The sequence below is a fragment of the Megalobrama amblycephala genome, linkage group LG9 (assembly GCF_018812025.1).
Source record: "Megalobrama amblycephala isolate DHTTF-2021 linkage group LG9, ASM1881202v1, whole genome shotgun sequence".
Taxonomy (NCBI): domain Eukaryota; kingdom Metazoa; phylum Chordata; class Actinopteri; order Cypriniformes; family Xenocyprididae; genus Megalobrama; species Megalobrama amblycephala.
The window spans coordinates 25012948-25034405 of record NC_063052.1 but is presented as its reverse complement, the minus strand read 5'-3'; the positions used below and the strand labels follow the sequence as shown (position 1 = coordinate 25034405).

Sequence of the window (21458 nt, the reverse complement as noted above, 5' to 3'; positions counted from 1 at the left end):
TGCATTAAATGTCCATGGACTTTTTATCAACATGATGAATTTAAAAAAAGCAGAGCAGGGCTCCAGACTAAAAAATTCATCAAGGAGCCATTGGCTCCTATGGGGGGGGGGGTTTCAGGTGCCAAAAATTTTCCTGGGATTTTGATGTTTCTGGGAAATTAATGTCATTATTTTCACTTAATACTATTATAGTTTTTGTTAATATTTTGAATCCGATTAGATTTTTATATTTTCTGCTTTCATTTTTTGTTAAGTTTTCATTTTTCTGTTTTGTTTTTAGTTTTATTTTTTGTTGTTTTTAAACATTTCTGTTTAGTTTGTATAGATTTTTATTTCAGTATTAACATTTATTTCAAGCAATAAAAAAATGTTTTTAATGGTTTTAGTTAACTATAATAACCCTGATGCTAGTAAAATTTTTATATTGAATAATATGTGTCAAATAATGTTCTTAGTCCTTCCTTCCTGAAGCTACAACAGTTTACTTTGAATCAAATGAAAATAAATATAAATATATGGAAATAAATATACAAATATATTAAATTTGGTGTGTGTAACCAAATAACAAACAGGGGAAATTGATATACATACTACTTTGATTACTTTGTAATACAGAGGGACTCTTATTTTTAAATGTCTGTGCTTTACTTTTGCTGCTCATTCAAGTTCAGATGAGGAAGATAAAAAAATACATTGCTTCAATCGTTTACAACACAATATAATATAAATAATATAAGGTAAACTTTGTCATAATTGATCAGTATTAGTTCATAAGCAATCGATTGACAAATGTGCGCTAATCATTGATTGCGAGCTGCTCTGAAGCTCTGTTGCGAGAGCCTGAAGATAGCACAACAGCGCCATCTTTTAAAGGATTAGTTCACTTTTAAATAAACTTTTCCTGATAATTTACTCACCCCCATGTCATCCAAGATGTCCATTTCTTTCTTCAGTCAAAAAGAAATTAAGGTTTTTGATGAAAACATTCCAAGATTTTTCTCCTTATAGTAGACTTGAATGTTGAAGGTCATAATTAGTTTCACTGCAGCTTCAAATTGTTCTATATGATCCCAGATGAGAAATAAGGGTCTTATCTAGTGAAACCATCGCTCATTTTCTGAAAAAATTTGAAAATTATATAAGTTTTAACCAGAAATGCTCATCTTGAACTAGCTCTCTTCTTCTTCTTCTCTATTTGAATTCCAGCAGTATAGACGCTGCTAAGCGTAATACTGCCCTCCACAGGCCAAAGTTTTAAGTAATGTTTATATGCAATATGCTAGTTCAATAGTATATAATAATTAGTTCAAACTTTGACCCGTGGATAATACACTTAGCAGTGTCTACATTACACTGCTGGAATTCTAATAGAGGAGAAGAAGAAGAGAGCTAGTTCAAGATGAGCATTTAAGGTTAAAACTTATATAATTTTCATTTTTTTTCAGAAAATGAGCACTGGTTTCACTAGATAAGACCCTTATTTCTCATCTGGGATCGTGTTGAACAATTTGAACCTGCAGTGAAACTAATTTGGACCTTCAATCGTTTGGTGCCCATTCAAGTCTACTATAAGGAGAAAAATCCTGGAATGTTTTCATCAAAAACTTTAATTTCTTTTCGACTGAAGAAAGAAAGACATGGACATCTTGGATGACATGGGGGTGAGTAAATTATCAGGAAAAGTTTATTTAAAAGTGGACTAATCCTTTAACTTTAAAACATGCATTTATTTAATGAAATTAAAGTTAATAATCACATTAGGGAGTATCACGATTTGTTTTTCCATCCACTAAATATAATACACCTTAAAATGATCATTAATATTCTTGTTATACCATTTAAGGAACTGAAGACTTTTTATGACCTTAAATTTATCTGATGAGCATCAGCAGAGTGGAATAATGAAAGTGAACAGCATGACTGATATTGACTGATATCCAGTAAGCATGCAATTCATTGTGTGTGTATCTGCAGTCTGTAGAGCCGGTTTCCCCTTTTGAATGACGAATATGGATGAATTTGTATGAAGAATACGCAGTTGTCTCCTTTACGCAGGAGCAGAACGGTGTGTTCAAATGCAGCTGTTTTACACCAACGCAGGCGAAACAAGGCGACAACTCAGCTGGCTTTCATCAGCTCTAGTTCTTTGGCGTCTGTTTGGTGTGTGAAATTTTTCCCTACCTGTTCATATTTCGGCACTCTAACTCAGTGAAACATTCACAATCAGCATCTCATTTAATTACGTCAACACAGCAAATGATTTTATAGGCTACAGGTCACAGAACACGCAAATAACATAATGTGTGAATTTGTAATTCGCCAATGGCGACCTCAGCAAAAATATCACTCGCAAATTAATATTTTTAGTTGCAAATGCGACCGTTTTAGGCGCAGTCTGGAGCCCTGCAGAGTGATAAAAACAGTGAAAAGTCTTTGTGAAAAGTGAAAAAAAATGGCTATGGTAACTGAAAACTGCATTTATAACAGTTATAAAAGAATTAGCAAAACGCTGTTTCTAACAGTTCTGAGTGAAGAAAAAAATCATGAATATTTATTAGTTCACGTAACGTGCTCATTCAGTTAGATGACAAGCAATATTTTTTACAGTACTTATTAATCTAGGTTAATGTTAATTTATAAAAATGCTATTGTTTATAATTTATATTAGTTCATAACACAACTATTGTTAATTAGTTGTAATTACACTACATTTCAAAAGTCTAGGATCAGTAATTTTATTTTATATATTTTTTTTAATTTTATTTTAGCAAGGACACATTATATTGATCAAATGTGAAAGTACATATTTTAATGTTATAAAAGATGTCTATTTCTTAAAGGGTTAGTTCACCCAAAAAATTAAAATTCTGTCATTAATTACTCACGCTCATATCGTTCCACACCCATAAGACCTTCGTTCATCTTCCAAACACAAATTAAGATATTTTTGATAAAATCCAATGGCTCAGTGAGGCCTGCATTGCCAGCAAGATAATTAACACTTTCAGATGCCCAGAAAGCTACTAAAGATCTATTTAAAACAGTTCATGTGACTACAGTGATTCAACCTTAATGTTATGAAGCGACGAGAATACTTTTTGTTTGCGAAAATAACAAAATAACGACTTTATTCAACAATATCTAGTGATAGCTGATTTCAAAACACTGCTTCATTAACCCTCAGGGGTCTGAGGATTTTTGGGACCCTGGAGAAGTTTTGACATGCCCTGACATTTGTGCTTTTTTCAGTTGTTCATAAACATATTAATGGAAAAAGTGTCATTACACTGTATTCAGCACAAACTAGGCTACAATAATATGTGAGGAACATGTATGTACATGTTTGTGTTTTTGAAGGAATAACGTTTATGCATGGTTATTGAAAAAACAGAGTCACTGAAATAAAGCCAAAAAATATATATTAAATCTTTGTTCACAAGACTTCTGGGTATTTGAGGTTGTAGACTAGAGTTTTTGCTTCAAAATGAGGTAAAAATTATGCTGCCTGCTTGTTCATATAAAACAATAGAGAGATTTAAATTTTCTAAAACATCTTTGGTCAAGAAACACAGTATGCGTGGAGGCGTGAATCCTCATGTATAATGGGTGATTCTCACCTGAGAAGACAAAAGAATCACATAATAATGACTTGAAATGACTTGCATAATAATGAGCTCTTTCAGTCAGGTAGGCTGTGAAAAAACCTGTGAGACATTGATCATGTCTCAAGCTCATGGTGTATATCAAACATACAGAAAAAACAGCAATAGTGTGAAATATTATTACAATTTAAAATAATGGTATTCTATTATATTCTTTAAAATATAATGTATTTCTGTGATGCAAAGTGTCTGAACAATTATGTTACCTCTATGGCATTTCATATAGGCTTTTAGCTTAAAAGCATGCACATTTAGAGAAATACTGATGGATTCTCATATGTTTGTCAATTTTCTATACAGAAGAGTAATATTTATTCAGGATTTATTGTCATTACTATGAGTGCTGGATACTGTGTTTTTTCAATTCATACTTGCAGCCGGAGGGCGCTCTGTGCACCTTTAGTCCACAAATGCCTGAGCACTAAAGAAGAATAGGCAATCCAGGAACTAACCGAACTAACAGAGGACAGAGATCGCTAACTATGGCTATTCAAAACACTTTTCAAGACAATAAATACACAATTGAGACGATGAATGCATGTAATGACTCAGAATTTGCGTCTGAATAGCGCTGGCTCCGTGGGCGTGGCCGCATTAGCGGATAATGAGCTGAAGCACGGATTTCTGACATGGCTCTCTTTTCATACAGATTACATAAACACAGAATGTTTGTTTTCGATTTGACTTACACGATTTAAAACCTGACATTTCAACATTTTTTTAGACATAAATCAATTTTTTTTGTGATTAGTATTCACTAAGTTACAGTTCATTTTCTGAGAACTATCAGATTGGACTTCCTTCAGAGGGAGACGAGAGATCACGCATCATGTTAGTTTTCTTTATTTTACAAAAAGCACAACATTTTGTTTTTACTCTGAGTGTACACGAATAAAAGAAGATATTCCACAGATTAAAATGGTGTATAACTCTTAATTGTATGTGCAACATTAACGGAGTATTTTGAGTCTCTTTCACACTGGTAAGAAAAAAACCGCGGTGGTATCGCCGGCAATACCCTCAGACCTCAGAGTGTTAAGCTTCGAATCTTTACGAATCTTTTGTTTCAAATTAGTGGTTCGGAGCATGTATCAAACTGCAGCTCAGTATTGGCCGACGCCTCTTCGCGTGAGCAGCACGAGGCATGCGTGTGATGCTAACGCAGGAGCCGGCCAATAATGAGTCAGCGTTCGGACGTAAACACGGAAATGCAGCACTGCACCAACTGCTTAACATACTGACAATGAAGAGGAACAAAATGTTAAATAAAGTTGTTATTTTTGTTTTGTTTTTGCGCACAAAAAGAATTATCATCGCTTCATATCATTAAGGTTGAACCACTGTAGTTACGTTGACAATTTTAACTATGTTTTTATTACTTTATCTGTCATAATTTCGTTGCTTTCAATGGAGGATAAAAAAAAAAAAAACCTCTCAGATTTAATCAAAATATATTAATTTGTGTTCCGAAGATGAACGAAGGTCTTTCGGGTGTGGAACAACATTAGGGTGAGTAATTAATGACACAAATTTAATTTTTAGATGAAATAACCCTTTAAAGAATCCTACAAAATGTTACAGTTTCCATAAAAATATTAAGCAGCACAATTTTTTCCTACTATGGAAGTCAATGGCTACTGTCAACTGGTTGATTATACTAACATTCTTTAAAATATCTTCTTTTGTGTTCAACAGAAGAAAGAAACCACAGATACAGGTTTGAAACAATTTGAAGGTTAGTAAGTGATGATAAAATGTATATTTTTGGGTGAACTATCCCTTTAAATGTAAGCATATATATAATCCTATTGTAAAGCTAAAAAATGCAATAATCTACATGTGCCTAAGTGTAGCATGCCACACCGCAGGACATCCCAAAAGTATTTCAATACTAACCTAATCTATCCAGCTTTATAACTGCAATCCCTGAATTTAGACTTCATAAGTCAATGTGGGACCAGTGTCTTTTCTCTCTCTCTCTCTTTCTCTCTCTCTCTCTCTCTCTCTGCTGGAGTGTTTTTATCAGAGGGTCTGTTTTAAATGTTGCTGACAGCTTCTGCCTCCTTCTCAGTGTAATTATAGGCAGAGGAAGGCTGGGGCTGAGGCAGGGCTGGATGTAGCCAGGCCTGTGTAATGGGGATAATTAACTTACCCTCATCACCCCACTTCAAAGGCCTGCTACAGAAAGAGAGAGAGAGAGAGAGACGGAGACAGTTAGGGGTGGATTGTATCAGTGCGAGTAGTGCTGGGGGTCTCCTGGCCCCCTGAAGCCCCCTGGTATCTAGGACCTTAAAAGGGGGAAAAACAGATATATTAAACAAACGAAGGTACCGCCCATGCACATACACGAGGTTGACACGGCAGTCAGCATATCCAAAGACATACAACCTCATGAAGAAACAAGTCCCTCCCCTTTTCTTCCTCCTAAGAGGCAGGTAATTGCTGTTGTTAACACCATCTCTGCTTTCCCTACAGCTGTGTTTCTAGAGAGAAAAGACCACTGACAGTGCCGACTTTAAATGCAAATACTTTCCTCGCACTTTCACCCTTCATTCGTACATTTTTATATTACTCAATCTATTACGAGCACAGAATAACATAAGGCTTTAAGGTACCTCATGATTGATTCAATCTTTGATTCAAGGAGTCAAGATTCGATTCCACAACGATTCTCATTGCATCTCAATTTCTCAGCACAAATCTTTAAGTTTTTATCTTTAAGGCGAGTTAAGATTGTGCATAAAAGCCAGAACTAAAATGCTTTTGGTGACCCGCCAAATTAAATATAATAAGCAGGTATAATAATATCAGAGGCAGCATTGCAGATTTTCTTCTGTGTAAATGAAAAGTTGCATTTGAGTGACCTGATGCCTTTGGGAATACACTACCGTTCAAAAGTTTTGGGTCAGCATATTTTTTAAAGAAATTAATACTTTTATTCAGCAAGGACACATTAAATTGATCAAAAGTGACAGTAAATGTTTTTACACTGTTCCTAATCATTTCTATTTCAAATAAATTATGTTCTGTTGAACTGAGAATCCTGAATAAAATATATCATGGTTTCCACTAAGAAAGGAATGACTACAAATTTAGCTTTGCCATCACCGGATTTTTTCAAATATATTACAATAAAAAACAGGTATTTAACACTGAAAACTGGAACAATGGCTGCTGGCTCAACTTTACATTACAGTAATATTTTTTACTGTTTTACTGTATTTTTATAATATAAAATGTATATTATAAAAATACAGTAAAACAGTAAAAAAATATATTACTGTAAAGTAAAATTGAGCCAGCAGCCAGAACATTCTTTCTGAATGATAGTGTACATTTATTTCCTTCCTATTTGGTATTTATTTTGTATTCATCGCATGCTTGCTTTTCTATGTGTGCTTTTTAATGCAATAATGTGCAAATCAAATTTTTGATTATGAATATTTGTTGATCTATTCAGAATCATTTGAGAAAAAAAAAAAAAAAAAAAAAAAAAAAAAATCGCACTGCATCGGAGAAACAATTCCCCCAGCCCTAGTAAACATGCACCTGTTTCTTCTAATATTAAATTAGCTGACATGCTAAAAAAAAAAAATGTTGGAATATTCTTTCATACAGTTCTTGCACAGACCCGTAAATAAAAGCACCTATTTTATGACACTTACTTAACACCTCTCTCTGAACATGCATGTATGTGTGTGTAGTTACAAAACCCTGGGGGAATTGGAGGTGAAATGTAGACGCTTTGGGCATGAGTGCAATTCTGTACTCTTTGCCACATCTACTGCTCAGTGTAAGAAGAGAAGCAAATGTTCAGTGGGAAAAAAAGAAACAAGGGAAAAAGCCCTCCACCAAGCTGGACTGAAAAATCAAAGGAGGCATCAGACACAAAACCGGAGCCTAGTGAAGGCCTTAATTGCCAGAGGAATAACACTGGCTGAAATGTTATTACAAGCCTGGTGTTGATTTAAGACCCCGGTTATTATGGGCCAGCCTGGGTGGAGGTCTGTGTCTCTGACCCCCCTGGTGCTTTCATATAATGTCACCATGCATTTAAACTGAAAGAACCATGAGACCTTGGTCCTTCCTTATTCTTCTGCGCTAAATGAGAGGGGACCATCAATTTGCCACCCCTGTCATGAGACTAACCGCCGTGCCACCATCGTCATGCCAACAGATGCTGATTATGACATCACAAAAATAGCAGTGACACCAATGGGACTAGTGTCCCAATCCGTAAAACAAGCCAGAGAGAGGCTGCTTTGTCCAAATACATCTATTTTTTCATGAGTTCATCATGTCAATTGGCCATGAAACACTTTTAAAGGTGCAGAGCGTCATTTGTTGAATACTACTTACTTTATTTCATTAACCCCGCTATTATCAAATTCCCTCAAAGAATAAATTAAGAATGGTTGGCTGCAAATAACACAATCAACAGCAATGAGAAATCTGCATGCATAATATTTATAATTGTATGCTGTCTCAAATAGTTGTTGACTGGGGAGTAAGAACAAGAAGCACCTTATCAGTCTGGCTCATGAATATTAAGTACCTCATGTAATATTCGTCAAGTAGTAAATGGGCAATAGCGATTTTAGGATTACGGCTATTTTGTTGGGATTTCATCATGTCAATGCAGTTTGTTTGGTCATAAATCTGAAGTCAGTCATAAAAACATTGTTAAAGGTGCAGTGCAAAATATTTCAATTGTAAAACAAACAATTATTTAAAGGGTTAGTTCACCCAAAAATAAAAATTCTGTCATTAATTACTCACCCTCATGTCGTTCCAAACACTTTCAGACTGCCAAAGTCACACCCCCAAGTGGTGAACCACTGAAATTTAGAAATACTTATGACGTAACGAAGCCTCGTTTACTGAAATCACTTTGGCAGTTTGATACACGCTCCAAACCACTGATAAGCTTCATGAAGCAGTGTTTTGAAATCTCCCATCACTAGATATTGTTGTATAAAGTCGTTATTTTGTTTTTTTGGTGCACAAAAAGTATTCTCGTCGCTTCATAACATTAAGGTTGAACCACTGTACTCATATGAACTGTTTTAAATATGTCTTTACAGCTTTCTGGGTATCTGAAAGTGTTAATTATCTTGCTGGCAATGGAGGCCTCACTGAGCCATCGGATTTTATTAATAATATCTTAATTTGTGTTCCAAAAATGAAGGTCTTACGGGTGTGGAACGACATGAGGGTGAGTAATTAATGTCAGAATTTTCATTTTTGGGTGAACTAACCCTTTAAGTAAGTGCATTCCAAAGAAAAGTATAAAAACTGACACAACTTTGATTTACCCAATAGACCCTTTTCACTTTTCCAAGGTTCTCAGAAGCGAAAGCTGTCGTAGTTGGGTAAACTTCTATAGTGGTAAATGAAAACTAGCACAAATATAATTTTTGTGTTCCCATTTGCTCCAATATCAAAAGATAAAACCTGTATAGTTTTTATGAAATTCCAACAAAGGATAAAAATATTGATAGCTTCATTACAGTGGTCAGAACAGAAAAAAGATTTTTCATAAATCTCTCAGCCAGTTGTGCTAGATACACTCATATGTAATGTTTTCTGAAATGTAATGGCAAAAAATATGACACAATGTATGTATGTATTTTTGTACATAAATAAATTTGATACATTAAACTTTACAATTTAAATAAGTGTGAAAAAGAGTTTGTAGTTTGAGTTGGGGGTGGGTTTATCTGGCTTTCTGACCTACTGCAGATGTGGATACTTGTTTGACAACAATCATTAGTTTTGAAAACTCAATCATTAGTTTTGATGGCACATATGAACACATTTCACTATTAAATATCTATATATGTCTAAAAAATTGTTTTTGCTTTCTGTATCCTTCTCTTAACCCCCTTATATTTCCACTAAACTTAATCCCCGAAGAAATAGCATACACACCGAGAAAAGGGGTAGTTTGGCTTACAGAATGGAAAAGGTTGAATGGAGAAGAGGGGTAGCCGGAGAAAATAAGGATCAGAGGAAGGGGTAAAAGAGAATAGAGGGAGGGGTATTGCGGTACAGGAGCGGTGTGACGGTGGTGACACTCTGCAAATCGTGTTAGACAGGGCAGGGCTCGGCTGAGCTGCAGCAGTGTGACGTGGGCTGATGCACCATGCCTGCCTGCGTTACTCTCGCCAGTGTGGCTGCATCTGTGCACTCTTTACCACAATGCATCCAGCAGCCAATCACTTCTTCCACTCTAATTAACAGCCATGTAAATCCACACCCTGGCCGTCCGAGTGCACAACGACAGCCCGCGCAGGAGGGGTGCAGGAGAGGTCGAGGTATGGGGGCAGGGTGCCGTCCCAACAAAAACACCATCTAATTCGAACCTGCGATTGTATCGGGGCGAGACCTCGACCCTTCAGCCCCCCGCCTCTTCCCATTCTCCTCCCTCCGAAGAGTCTCTCACATTCAGTGTGCCACCAGCTCCAGCCTTCAGCTCCCATCATGCTCATTGCTCCGGAGAAGGTCAGTGGGGTGGCGTCTGATTGGCCGAGATTCAGATATCCATGGCATATGGGAAGCGTGACACACCTGAAGTGACAGGGCACGTCCTCTCGGCAGACACTGGGGCAGGAGGGATAAACAGATGAATGCATAAAAAGAGAGAAGAACAGAACACACCCATCAGCCCGATTGCACGTCACCCACTGTTGGGTGGAAACACAGCTGGCCAAGTCATGGTAAGTTGAAGAAACGTTGTCTCAACGCATCTTACCACACCTTCACTCCTCACACAGAACTTATGTGCCACATGTCAACTCTCTGGAGGCTTAAGCCCCTCTGAATGCCTCGGTGTGTGTGTGTGTGCCAGAGGAGGGGTAAGGGAGAAGAACGGAAAACACTTCTAAACAGATGCTTGAGATAACCAGTTTGTTTTATATTTAAAGTAATGTTTTCCATACACTGCCATTCAAAAGTTTGGGGTCAGAAGATTTTAATTAAAAAATATATATATATTATTCAGCAAGGACACAAACTTACCAAAAGTGATTTTTTACACTGTTAACTCCCTCGGGTCGGCGGTCACGCCGGCGTGACCACTGTGGTTTTTTTCTAACCAGTGTGAAAGACACTCAAAATACTCCGTCAATGTTGCACATACAATTAAGAGCTATACACCATTTTAATCTGTGGAATATCTTCTTTTATTTGTGTACACTCAGAGTAAAAACAAAATGCTGTGCTTTTTGTAAAATAAAGAAAACTAACATGATGCGTGATCTCTCGTCTCCCTCTGAACGAACTCCAATCTGATAGTTCTCAAAAAATGAACTGTAACTTAGTGAATACTAATGACAAAAAAAATAGACTTAAGTCTAAAAAAACATTGAAATGTCAGGTTTTAAATCGTGTAAGTCAAATCGAAAACAAATATTCTCTGTTTATGTAATCTGTATGAAAAGAGAGCCACGTCAGAAATCTGTGATTCAGCTCATTATCCGCTAATGCGGCCACGCCCACGGAGCCAGCGCTATTCAGAGGCAAATACTGAGGCAATGCATGCATTCATCGTCTCAATCGTGTATTTATTGTCTTGAAAAGTGTTTATCTGGATGATATAGCGATCTCTGGCCTCTGTTAGTTCCTGGAGAGTCACATGGTTGTCCTTCTTTAGATTAATTTGTGGACTAAAGGTGTACAGAGCGTCCTCCGGCTGCAAGTATGAATTGAAAACACAGTATCCAGCGCTCATAGTGATGACAATAAATATTACTCCTGTGTATAGAAAATTGACATAAACATGAGAATCCATCAATATTTCTCAAAATGTGCATGCTTTTAAGCTAAAAGGCTATATGAAATGCCATAGAGGTAACATAATTGTTCAGACACTTTGCATCACAGAAATACATTATATTTTAAAGAATATAATAGAATACCATTATTTTAAATTGTAATAATATTTCACAGTGTTGCTGTTTTTTCTGTATGTTTGATATACACCATGAGCTTGAGACATGATCAATGTCTCACAGGTTTTTTCACAGCCTACCTGACTGAAAGAGCTCATTATTATGCAAGTCATTTCAGGTCATTATTATGCGATTCTTTTGCCTTCTCAGGTGAGAATCACCCATTATTCATGATGATTCACGCCTCCACGCATACTGTGTTTCTTGACAAAAAGTGTCTCACAAAATTTAAATCTCTCTATTGTTTTATATGAAGGAGTAGGCAGAATAATTTTTACATCATTCTGAAGCAAAAAATTTAGTCTACAACCTCCAATACCCAGAAGTCTTGTGAACACAGATTTAATATATAATTTTTGGCTTTATTTCAGTGACTTAAGTTTTTTGTTTTTTCAATAACCACGCATAAACGTTATTCCTTCAAAAACACAAACATGTACATACATGTTCCTCACATATTATTGTAGCCTAGTTTGTGCTCAATACAGTGTAATGACACTTTTGTCATTTATATGTTTATGAACAACTGAAAAAAGCACAAATGTCAGGGCATGTCAAAACTTCTCCAGAGCCCCAAAAATCCTCAGACCCCAGAGGGTTAAAAAACACTATATTTTAAATAAATGAAAGAATCCTGAGAAAATGATCACAATTTCCACAAAAATGTCTTTTCAACATTGATGATAATAAAAAAAAAAAAGATTCTTGAGCACCAAATCATCATGTGATACTGAAGACTGTCATAATGGCAATATTTTTCAAAATATATGTTAAAAAATGCAGCCTTGGTGACCTTTTGTAACTTCTTTCAAAAACATTGAACAAAAATCTTACAGACCCCAAACTTTTGAATGGCAGTGAATATAAAGGGATGTCTCCTACTATGATCTGCAAATCAGAATAAAGAATTTATCCTTATCTTAAAAACTTCAAGCTTAAGGAAAAAAAAAATCATAACAAATTATATTATCAACACAATAATTAGAATTAAATGTTGAAATCTTAGTATATTGTTTAATGACATCAGCACTCAAATGCTCAGTATCACAAATTTGCTTAAATTTAATTAGTATACTAGAAATATTTTATTTAAATAATTTGTCATTTGAAATAAATTTAACATATTTTTTACATATATATTTGAAATATTTGATATTAATGTTACATAAGTTTTGTTTAAAATGTTTCAGAATCCTAAAACTTTGTCCAGAGTTTATTTCTAGATTTAAATGGAATTTTAAAAAGAAAAAGTAAAATAAAGTAAATTAATTACATTTCCTAAATGACTAAATGTAAATGAATTGGCTGTTTGTTTGTTTTTTCATTAACTGCTTCAACAAGTGCTAATCACTGGTAGCATATAAACTGTGTAGCTAATGTGAAATATATTGTGAGACTTCTGGGAAACAGCATATAACGTAAACAGTGTTTTCAATAATCATAAACAATGTAACAAATGCCCCAAATGTGCCGAATTGCTTTGACACATTCAGTCTTTGGTCATGAAGCTGATGTCTTGTTTGTTGTGATGAGGTCTTGAATCCCATGGCAACTGATTTGTATACACTGTTGTTATTTGGGTAATAATGAATCAGAACTTGCACTTGTACAGTTCCCTGTGCTACAAACCATGAACTGCTTTCTTTCATACCTTCTCATGGACAGATTCAAAACTAAGGGATAGTATTACTAATAAAATCAGTCATTTTCGACCTCTTACTGGTTTATGGGCTTAACATTGTGCCAGAATTACCTACAGTTTTTGAATGTGTGCTAAAATCAATTTTGAGCATATTATAAGCCTGGCATGCATTGAGTCCATCAAACCAACTGCATATCAAACTTATAAGAGAGTGGGGTAAGTTGAGTCAATTCATATATTTTGAATACGAAACTAATTTATGAAAATGCACATAATGTGGATCAAAACAGGAATAGTTATATATATACTTATATAAGACTTCAGATGCAAAAGCCTCTAAGTGCCATGTGAAATTTTCTTCTAAAATGAGCATTTTTATCAAGCTTGTATGTTTAGGGTCAGTAGTTTCATTCTAATGGCAATTAATAGGTCCTTTTCATTGCCATTAGAGTGAAATTACTGACCCTAAACATACAAGCTTGATAAAATTGCTCACTTTAGAAGAAAATTTCATATGGCACTTAGAGGCTTTTGCATCTGAAGTCTTCATATATATATATATATGTATATAACTTCCAGACAACTTAAATGAAAAGAGGCATAGTAGATGAACAAAAAAAGAGAGCATCCAGGCAGAAAGTGTGAAGTTAAATGCGAAGAGGAAGCCGCAGTCACGCAGAATGACAGCACCAGCCCTTGCAATGGAAAACCTGTTCCTGCGCTTTAGATCAAACCAAATCCATCATTTTTCCACGAGAGGAGCGCGCAGCATCCGCTCACCCCCCTGCTATGACACACCAGCCACCAGGCAGCTCTATCAGTCCCTGATGTGGACAGACAGCCACAGAAAAAGGCCCTGAAAACACCCCTAGCACACTGTCACTTCTCCCAGCCTCATGTGTTCAACTAGAGCGATATGACGCCTTCTGTCCCTCTGTCTGCTCTCCTCCTCTGTTCGTTGTTTTCTCTTTTTCCTCTTCCCTTCACTCAGGCTTCTGGGGTCAACTAGTTCTGCTTTAGCTTCAGGTTTTATTGTATTGATCGAGCCGCCAGTGAACAATGACTGAAGTAAGTGGAGTGTAACTATGCTGGTCTAAAAGATGATGCTTTAATGTTTAAAGTGTTGTCATTCAAAGACATTTGGGTCATTCTACAAAACGGATGCCATTTGAGACCCGCATTTGCATATGCGTATTTAACAAAGAATAGACTGTCAGCTACTACTGTGTGTGAATATAAACATTTTAAAAAACGTCATAAAATAACACTATTTTCTATACTTTTTATTGTCGCTGTTTTTTCTTGCTATATTAGCAAATGTGCCACATTTTGACAAATCATATATAGAAAATATAAATAAAACAGAATATAAATAAAATAAAGAAAACATTTAAAGTTATATATACACATACATACATACATACATATATACACACACTAAATTGTAATATTTATTATAAATTTAATTACAACAGTAATTTATTAGATATTGTATACATATTTAATTAATTAATTCAATATTTAGCTTTATATTTTATATAAATAATATTAAACAATAAAATCTTATATATATATATATATATATATATATATATATATATATATATATATATATATATATATATATATATATATATATATATATATATATATATATATATATATATATATATATATATATATATATATATACTTTTTATTAAGTAATATTTAAATAAAACAATTTTAATGTTACCCTATTATCTACAAAATAAACAACTAGCTTGCAATGTCAAATTAAACTGTAAAACTGTCAACTAAAGCCCTAATTATATCCCAAAATATTTTAAAATGAATTTAGCTTTATGTGGCACAATAAATTTATTAACACTTCAGCAAAATCAGTCTGAAATAATACACTGAAATTTACTTTTAAAACAATTTATCAATCTAGACAAGGCAGCAGTTTAACAGAATGCTCCATTTGTGAGTGTGCTTTTGTGCTGTTATTTAATTTTTTCTTTGACACAAGGGTTCAAGCACCAACTCGTGTAAAACAAAACATTTGGTTTCAACACACAAATGCTAGTTTTAAAACCCCACAGTGCAAAGAACAGGTGAATGCAGAAAAAAAAATGTTTTAAGCAAATTGTCACATTATATAAAGTGAGTGTAAAAATGTTGTGCAGCCTGCAACCAACACAGATTCATCACTGACGGCATGAAAAAATACTCTCTTCAGCACATTTTAGGGCACATGGCATAAATTGTGTTAAAACAGAAAACTATGCATTGGAAATGCTTGAAAGCGTATTGGATCACTGGCTTCCATTATTACCGTGACTTGCAGAAGTGGCACAAGCAGCTGAAATAAGCTACTTCAATTCTTTCACAAACTCTCTCTCTCTTTCTTTAGCTTCAGAGGTAATAACATTGTTGGAGACAGAAGGAGAAAACTAGGCTACAAAACTCTAAACGAAAGTGTAACAGCATTATCAAAGCACAATCCCACAAAAAAATCTAAGCAAAAGGAGAGAGAAAAAACTGTCACGCGTCACGTGTAATCATTTTCAAACAGAACGCAAAATTGTTCTCATCTTTTTCCCGAAGCACTGAATGAACGTCACCTAAAACGCTGCAAAAATCACGAAGTGCAAAATATAAAGGCCAATTATGAATAATTACGTCTTTTCATTTCCAACGTGATGAAATAAGTTGATTGGTTTTCAGACAGGTCTGGTCTAGCTCAAAAGAGACAGCATGTCTGCAGCCAGTTAGCATGGCGCACGACAGCGCCGGATCCCTCGCAGTGACGGAATCGGAGCTGTCGGCCATAAATCACGTTACAGTCGTATTGGGAGGAAATGACAATATGGCGGGGAAAACAACCATTCGGTGTGACCCACATTAGAGAGATAAAATAAATATAATCATGACTTCCACTCTCAGCACAAGCATGTTGACTAAAATGGACAGAGTGGCTTCCAAGTCAGACGAAAAGCTTTGTAAAAAAAATACACATTTCATTTTTGCCAAGAAATTTCCAAAATATCTTCTGAAATTGCTATACAAATGTATAATAAGATAAATTTAACCAACTTGGATTCTAGAAAGACCCTGACCATCAAAATTCACTCCAGTTTGACATTCGCCACATTTTCATACACCTGACAAAAGAAACCACACATTTTTGTGCTGTCAGGTCGCCCATTATAGGGTATGACAAGGGCAACTGGTCCAGATTGGGCCGAATGGACCTCAGAGAATGTGTGTGGGTGTCTGGTTAAAGTCACAGCCATCTGGGAATAATCTCAGGTATGTGACACACGTTTGTGTCACACAGTGAACCATTTTAATCACATAATGATAATGGATTTGATTAACAGAAGCCATTAGAAAATGTATAACATGTAAATTTATTTGCATAATCCGGTGATTATCCTGCATCTTGTGTTATTAAATATGGGCATGTATTTAATAATAATGGAGGCAACAGGGAGGTAAAAATTCAAAAAAGTGCATTTGCATTTAAGTGCAATTGCATTTCATTAATGTATTAGTCTCAGGCAGTCAGATTTTAGACTAAGGAAAAAGCCTGATACATTTTTGACCAACAATTGCTCATTTAGACAGAAAAACAAAAGTGCTCATTATATCTAATCAGTACCTTGTGAACACAATTTTTTTTCCAGGACAAAAGAAAATGCAACACCAAGGGTTGGTGTCTATAACTGGACTGATGAAACCTACAATACTATTAAAGCATGAATTTGATGTAAACAGTACATAATATTGATATATGCAGGTTATAGGGGACATACATGCATAGCAGTTACAGCTTGAAATAATATTTAAACCAAGCGTGCCACACGAGTCCTGAAAAGTGAAGCTAAAGTGTCTTGATCGCCCTAGGTGGCTGGAAGCAGTATAGGTCATAAACCCCGCCCTCTCCATGAAATGTAATGAGACATGAGACAAACTAAACAATCAAATTGTAGTTCAAATATTGTTTTCCCAAAGACAATTTCTGTCATTTAAGGCAGTTTTTATCAGGCTGGTGTTAGTTCAAGTGTTCATTCTTTAAAAAAGTTTGGTTTTAGTTATTTGATGCTATAAAAACGGGAGTGTGACGTCATGATTGACAGCTGAGATCAACAGCTTCTCTGAGTGAGGTAGTCACTCAGGCACCAACGGACTTTTTTCTGGATCTTGGAGGTGATTAGAGCTTTATCTTTAATTTCTACATTTCCATAACTGTTTATTTCACACTGACATAATGCGTTGTTCTGAGTGCTGGCGGGACCTTGATATTGCGGCTACACTTCGTGCTCACTACTACGCAGACTCGGGCTCCAAGTTCACTATGCGCAGACTCGAGACTCAAGATGTCAGCGTCATATTGGCACACTGGCGGCTTCAGTTACTACAATGGAAGAGAGTGAAGATGCATTGTCCATCTTTTTTTTTACAGTCTATGATTTAAACCTATAACACATTATATAGATAACTTTTAAATATAACCTATAACATTCTTCTCTCACAATTCTGACCTTTTTTCTTGCATTTGAGTATTTATATCTCCCAGTTGGGACTTTATAACTCGCAATTTTGAGTTCATATCAAAATTCTGAGGGGGAAAAAAGTCAGAATTGAGGGATATAAACTCGCAATTCTGAGGAAAAAATGACAGAATAACAAGTATATCGGTCCCACTTTATATTAAGTGGCCTTAACTACTATGTACTTACATCAAAAAATAAGTACAATGTACTTATTGGGTTCATATTGAATTGCAAAACACATTTGCAGCTATTGAGGTGGGATACGGGTAAGGTTAGGGAAAGCTTTTGTGGTATGGGTAGGTTTAAGGGTAGGGGTAAGGTGTATGGGATGGGTCAACAGTGTAATTATAAATGTAATTACAGGAATTAATTACAGATGTAATTACATGCTGGTGTTTTTGAAATATAAGTACAATGTAAAACCATGTATGTACACAATAAGTGCATTGTATCAAATGATTAATTTAAATGTAAGTACATAGTAGTTAAGGCCACTTAATATAAAGTGGGTCCAATATATCTCACAATTCTGTTTTTCCTTCTAAGAATTGTGAGATACAAACTCGGATTTGCGAGGAAAAAAAAGTCAGAATTGTAAGATATAAACTCAAAATTAAGTTTTTTTATTCTGTTATTCCGTGGCTTCCATAGAATGCTATGGCAGACCTGTCATTTTCTGACACCAGGTAGACTCCGCTCACAAAAAATGTCATCACTGTTTATAGGTCTATATATAAAACATTTTTTATGTCACATGATCCTTCAAAAATCACTCTAATATGTGCATTGGTGCTCAAGAAGCATTTCTTATTATTATAAATGTTGAAAACAGTTGTGCTGCCTAATTTTTCATGATTCTTTTATGAATAGAACGCTCAGAAGAACAGAATTTATTTGAAATAGAACTCTTTATAAATGTCTTTTTTTTTTTATGTAATTAACAAAATATATCTTACAGACCCCAAACTTTTGATCAGTATATATGTATGCTTTAGTACACTGACTATGTAAATGCTAATTATTAAATTAATAAACAACATACCTTCATAATACCACACTTACTATTTCTCATACAGCATAAATAAGCAAAGTCTTTATTTATGATGCTGAATTTATATTTCAAAAAGAGGGGCCTTCAGAAGAAGATCATCGTATTTGGGGGTCATAGGTATCAAAACGTTTGAAAACCCCTATCAGTGAGCAGCTATCCAGGTACATATGTAATGCATAATATTTACTGAATTCAGTGACTATGACTTTACTATAGATGCACTACAGCTTTTGAATATAAAGTTAACACACCAGACAAACCAGATTAAAATCCGTGAGTTCAGATCATCACTACAATTAATCAGCAGCACCGCAGCGTCGCTCAGCTCTCCGTGTTCTGTCTGTAAACACACTCCCTTACGTTCTCACTTGTGGCATGTAGTGTGATGACATAAACACACACGGTAGCCAGCCCGCACCATCGAACAGCAGGGGAAAGAGCCACAGGACGCAGAGCAAAAAAAAAACAGGTCAGGCACCCCTCTCACACTGGCAATCATAACAAGAGGCCCTCCACGGCCTCTCAGCTCCAGCCACGCAGCATCTGTCTGTCTCCGGCCGCCTCCTCGCAAATGTAGACGTTACAACTAAACTACAGTTCCAATTCACCTGCCTGTTTGATGCTCCGCTCTCACACATGACAACACATTGATTTTACTTCTGCCGCCGCGCCGACGTCCGCCTGAAGAAATCCATTAGGCCGACACTTCTCGTTTCCCGTGACTGACAGGGTGACAGGCCAATGCTTTCCACCCATGTACGTTTGACGGACAGCTCGACACTTAAACAAGCCCTCAAGTTGCTATAATAGTTTAAAACACTTTCAATTACCTGAGTCAAACAAATTCAGCCGGCCATGCGCTTGGCTGCATCTCTGCAGGCTCACCGGTCCCGGAGCCATTCAGAACCTGAGTGAACAGATATAAAGGGTTGTGTGGGGCCGTACTCTCCAGCAGCAGCTATATTTACTGCATAAAAATACATATCATATACTGCGTAATGTTGTTTTACAATTTTTAGAAACTTCACAGTGCCGCACATTCGCCCTAAACTGATTATTGTGAGGAGTTTATTGATTTAGGATTGTTGTTGGATACTTTAAAACAATCAAACCATCATACTTAAATGCAAAAGAGGCTGCTTTTGCAGTCTAGGCCAGAGCGAGAGAGAGAGAATTGCTTACATTACACCAGTGCGAAAATTAAGGTCAGAGACATAAACAGCTCATAATAGTAATGCCACCAAATAATGATGTGCTGCATAATTTAGCCAACAACAAACGATTCCTCTCAAGGAGGCACTTCATATTTTTCTGTTTTCTGTCATTTTATTCCTAAACAAAACTGTGAATGTCCTTAATGACCAAGGTCATCTCCCTGTAGGAATACCGGAGACAGGTTTTTAAGCTGGGTTGCTGGGCTTTCCTGTGTATTTTTATCCTGGCAGAATCTGGTGAAAACGCAGCCTTGTCATAATCATTTAGCCAACAGCTAGCATACTAATAAAACCCTGCGAGGAAATGAATTAAAATAAGTACTTGATTAAGGGGACGTGCGTAGCTGAGGGTTTTTATATTTGGATGTGCAAATATTCATGGATGTGATGGCCGTCCTCTATTTCTTTGACAAAAAGGGTCACCGTCGACTGTCTTGAAGTTGTGTACTTGTATTTTTTAGACACATACAGTACTCTCAGAAATAGATTTAAATAGAAAAAAAAGTAGAGAAAAAGAATATAAAAGCGTAATGGAATGTGAATAATTTCTTCGAAAACTTTTTGAGGAAGTGCACTCGCAGTCTAATACAAACTGAAACATAAAAAAATGTGTTTTTCTTGAACAAAACCATTAGTTCATGCCGTCTACACAATTATACGGAAAATATATTTGCGCTGGACGTAAACAAACTGAAATACGCATTTTCCAAAAAAGATCAAACTAAACTGAAAATGTTCCCTGTGCGACTTGCAAACTCTCTCTCTCTCTGTCTCTGAACATCTACATCCTTTCATTTAAAAAAAAAAAGGAAAAAAAAGAAAGAGCGATAGCTTGAGGGAAATGAAGCAGTGAATGTTATAGTGTGCTATGGGCCCTGATGGCCTCAGTAAATGACATGGGCTGCTCAGTGGTGTGTGTTCTCCTCTCCCATCCCTGATGTAATGACCCGTCCACACTAATGCCTCCACAGGGCACTATGAGTACCTCCATCCCCCACCTGCACCTCTATAACTACCCCCACCTACTGTGTGCAGGAGCGGCTCCCACCGTCTCTGCCGCTGGATGATTTCATTACGAGCAACTTTGAAATTCAGTGCGGACTGTTTCTCCATAAATTCAAATTATCCCCATTGAAATTATTTGGGGAAAGTTACACTTCTGAATGCAAATATTCCGCTTTATGTTCTCCTTGTCCTCAGGTAAGTGGCATACTGATTTATATACCGTTTCCCCCAAAAAAAGAAAAAACACAAGTAACAAGAACGGACATGTTAGATTGGTGACAAAAAGTGTACTGCTGCTGTATTTGATTTCATTGTGGTCTGTTAATGTAATATATGCGAATGTTGATGTACGATAGGAACAACAAGATAATAACTTTTAAAAACGCAGCCG

The 21458-nt window shown here is 35.8% G+C and overlaps 1 protein-coding gene across 7 annotated transcripts in view; it reads right to left on the bottom strand.

The window, feature by feature from the left end:
* The window catches only part of tshz1 (teashirt zinc finger homeobox 1), a 324830-nt gene that overhangs the window by 285192 nt on the left and 18180 nt on the right, over positions 1–21458 (bottom strand). The gene's annotated exons all lie outside the window — the stretch shown is intronic.